The sequence below is a fragment of the Schistocerca serialis genome, chromosome 8, assembly GCF_023864345.2.
Source record: "Schistocerca serialis cubense isolate TAMUIC-IGC-003099 chromosome 8, iqSchSeri2.2, whole genome shotgun sequence".
In the NCBI taxonomy this organism is placed as follows: Eukaryota; Metazoa; Arthropoda; class Insecta; order Orthoptera; family Acrididae; genus Schistocerca; species Schistocerca serialis.
In genome coordinates, this window is record NC_064645.1 from 529,315,959 (window position 1) to 529,320,475 (window position 4,517).

The window sequence follows — 4,517 nt, forward strand, 5'->3', positions numbered from 1 at the left end:
GTGTGAATATTATCTTTCCCAAATGTTCAGCAGGCCCACTACTGAGTACACCACTTGCTGCATTCCTAGTTACTACGTGTAACGGATACATTTCTGCATTTACGACAAATGAATGTTAATGGACAGAATTCAGTGCGAGTGTAACTCACTAGTCTTGAGTAACACTGGAATTTCCGCGCGACACTTCCAAACCAGAAACTACATTTACTAATGATGGATTAAAAAATGTGGCTATTGTAACCCTTAGGCACCCTGTAATATCAGAAACTATAATTAGATTCTTGTATGAAATATTAATTTTACTGACGTGTAGAATCAAATCACTGAAGTTCAGAGGAGAGCAATGGAGTTTTAAGCGAATCGTTTCCAGGCTTTAGTTCTTCGCACGTTCCTATCGATGTTCAGTTTGATCGTCCTCTGTTTTCACTTCTCTTCTGTCGTAGGCGTTTGAGCGAATGACGCATATTCATTCACAGCTGTGTTATAATGTTATATGGCTATTTAATTTACTTAAATTTACGTAAAAATAGAATTGCTCTAAGCATCAGTGCAGTTAGGTAAAATGGACTACTTGTGTAATTGGTTTGATAGTTGTTCGTGAACAACATATACTCACAATTATTTGCCATTTGTCATGATTAAGAAGGATATCCTATTTACTGATAGTAGTGGCAGTCTGTGTATAATGTTTCTGTGGGATACGGACATCTAAAAAGATAATATTCTTAAATATTAGTCTAACTGTAGTCACACATGTAAAGAGAGAGAAATAATCGTACATCTTTGATAGAAATTATAAATTTTATTTTAATACTTGTTTAAATGGAGTTCAGTGATATTAAAGCTTAATTAACATTCTTTTATGCGGGTACTTTTAAAGTCAGAGTTCGACGATATTTTATTAATTCATTTAATAATTTATTCACTTTAAATATCTGTGAGTCGGTGTCCCAATTCACTTTTCAGAAGAAACAAGAGATTTAGTACTGATTTTCTCAGCAAGCACCTCCAAAACTCTCTCTGATGAAGAGGATTCAGTGGGGTATCCTTCTGAGCCAATGTACTTGGTTCCACATGAAAATGTTCATTGGTAAGTGAGCCGTTTTCCACGTCCACTTGGCACACAAACAAAAGTCCCAGCCCTGACATTCTCCATCAAGCACCCTGACCAATAATGAGGCATCGATGATATGCCCTCATCATACATTGTTCAAAGTTCCTCACGAATATGTTCATCGGCTAGTAAAAAAGCTGTTGTCACCATCCAATTTGCAGTCACACAAGAGGCTTAGCCATAACTTTCTCTGAGCAATGTCTCTAACACGCTCCCCAACTTTGAGGCATTTTTGGGATGTCCTTCCTATCCACTTTACTCAGTTCCTCAGGAACATGTCTATTGGTTAGTGAGTCACTGTCCCTGTGCACTTTGTACACACGCAACAGTTTTTGCACTGACTTTTTTCACCCAGCACCTACAACACCCTCTGTGACGACGAGGAACTGGTGGGATGTCCTCGTCATGAATACGTTTAGTGGGTAGTGAGGCGGTGAGCCCGGCCACCAGGTGGGCGCACAACGGTCTTCGCCCCGACTCTCTGCGCCCAGCACCTCCGACACCCTCTCCGGCGGAGAGGGATCGGCGGGATGTCCTCGTCACACTCCACCAGAGGCGGCTCGTGGATCTCGGCAGTCGTCACAATCATCCAGCCATCGTTCACCTGCACAGAAGAGCAATTATTCACTCACAATGCATCATACTTTCCTTATACATCAACAGTAACAGTAATTCTATACGGTGGCTCGTAAGGGCAAAACGTACATTAAGAGAGAGAACAACTTTCTATTTTTGTGTGTGATCGAAAGAAAGGGAAGAGTCTTCAAACGAAATCATTAACGGTGACAAGGATCATATTTATTATCTTCCAGTGTTAACTAAACTTGTGCCACTTTATAATGGTCTGAGAAAAGGATATGTTGTATGTAATCTAACTTATCCCTTAGTAGAGAGTTATCAATGAAGTTGTGTCTTTAGTGCCGCCTTACCTTGCCGATGACTTTGCCGCAGGCTACATCGATAGCGGCATGCGGTGGCCGGGACTTCTCCGCCTGCGCTGCCAGCAGAACCAACTCGTCCACGTCTGAGCGCAGCCGCCAACGCGCGGTGCTCATCCTCTGTGGAAGATTTGTTTCCATCGTCACAATTCATTCGTTTGTTGATTTTCAGTTTTATTTTCTAACTTTTATGTAACATCTATTATTATGTGGGCGTTTACTAGCACCAAAAATTAAATTAATCTCATATTAGTGTATTAAATACAGCAGCCTTGCAACATTTAGCAATTAGACAAAAGGTCTTATTTTTGGCAGCACATACTTGGATTGTTTTCCAGACGGTCATAAGGTAGCAATACGACAGCATTTTACCTTGGGTCTGGATCGTTAATGTGTTGTATTTAGAATAGGGATTCAAGCAAACTGCATTTAAATTATCTTCACTTAAATCTTCCGGGCTGATAGTCCGTGGTCGATGTATAAAGCTCTCTACTGACGTTTCGTCTCCGACTGCGACAGATGTCCTTCGAGGATGTCTCCAGCAGTCGGAGACGAAACGTCAGGGGAAAGTTTTATACATCGACCACGGCCTACCAGACCAGTGGTTTTAAGTGAAGACAATACCGGCCGTGAAAGCTTACACCGAATGCATATAAATTAGTTTAACAAGCTAAAACGATGTGGTCCCACCTCTCCACTACGTAACTAAAACGTGGGTCGCCACGTATAAGTCGTTGAACATAGCCCCTACTGAAACCCTCCTGTGACGGCGACACATAGTGAAAAAGTCTCTCATAAATGGTATCTAGAAAATCCAATTAGTTTCAGAACTTCTATTGTCTGACCACAAGAACTAGCCAAGAACGAGCAGTACAAATAGTCATATAAACTACCTCCAACTGGTACCTAATATCTCGCACTCATAACATTCTCCATAAGCAAAACAGAATAATCTAATGGATCCACTCACTGCTTTGGTACTTCTAAATACCGAGCACGTGTACGCCCATTCCGTAGCAACGGTCGACTTGGAAACCTGTAATTGGCTAAGCCGGTCCTAAAATCACCGCCTAGTCAGTTTGTCCAAGTATCAGCTAACGAATTATCATCATGCATAAGTGAGACCTGATACAATTCCTGCATTAATTTTATCAGAATATATAGAGAATCTTCAGTTGTAGTAAATGATGTATTAGCAGGTGTTATACGTTGTGTAACTACGCTGTAGTGTAACTATTGCGGTTTTGGAACCAACAGCAACTGGTTTTTGAAGACATTTCTCCACATTCTGTAAATTCTTGTGTAATTCCCGTTATCCCCAAAAGTTCCATTTAATACTAAAATTCAGGAACTTAACTGATTTCTTACTATTAATGTCCTGCATAACCCCTTTTTTATTCAAAGTACATTCTTCCTGTACAAAGTACAATTTTGAGAGGGCCAGTGGCTATAGAGTTCCCACGAAACGAATGTACTCGTATAGAAAGCCGAACGATATTTCCTTTTATTAGCGCTACAAGCACGTTTACCGACGGCACAACGGAATACTTGTTAATCTATGATGGCCTATTTATAACTACGAGTAGCTAAGATAGACTTAGTAAATCCGGAAGGCCTTACAGTAATCAGAGATGTAAAGTAATTATCTTAGTAAACGTGGGTGCACCTAAGAGTCATTACTATTTTTACAATAAATCTCGATGTTCCTCACCTCCGGCTTTCCAATTAAATCGACGTCTATCAGGTCTCCGTAAAAGTCTTCCTCTGCCTCCCGCCGAGATCGGAGGCAGAACACGCCCAAAAGCCTTCGGAACATCTGCGAAGAAAAAAATAGATATCACGTCACGTACTGACCATACGGAATTACAGCGTGTCCATTATGGACTGTTGGACAGTCAGAAAGGTTGGAATGAGAACAGGGAGAGATTCCTACGAAGATTTTTTACTAATCAGTATTCAAGTAGATGAAACCTACAGAAACGTCGAAATGTCTGATAATGGAGTGTTTTTAGGAAACTTAAATATTAGCTCGTGACTGATTTACAGATTCTGAGCAAAGTAACGGTTTTAGTTAGTACAATAATACATGTAGACCCAACATGTTCTAAGAACCAAATCGATGATTCAAGCCTAGTCGGGTTGTTTGGACATACAGTGCCAATTAAAAAAGGTACACAGTTTTCGAACAAGTGTTATGATACGTGATGTAAAGAGTGAGGGTCTTCGCTTTGCACTTGAAAACAACGTACGAACAGTACACATCATATCATGGGACAGAACACAGCATTATAGGTTACCAACGTGGTACGCCCTTCTTTTTCTTTTGAGTTTCTTTCTCTCTTCTTCACGTCAACTGATAACACGAGGACAAACAAAGGTTCACACTAGTTACTGTTGCCCGACTTATTTGCTCTCTTTACAAATTTCCACAAATTCTTTGTCCTGCCATTTTAAAGCCACTTCGA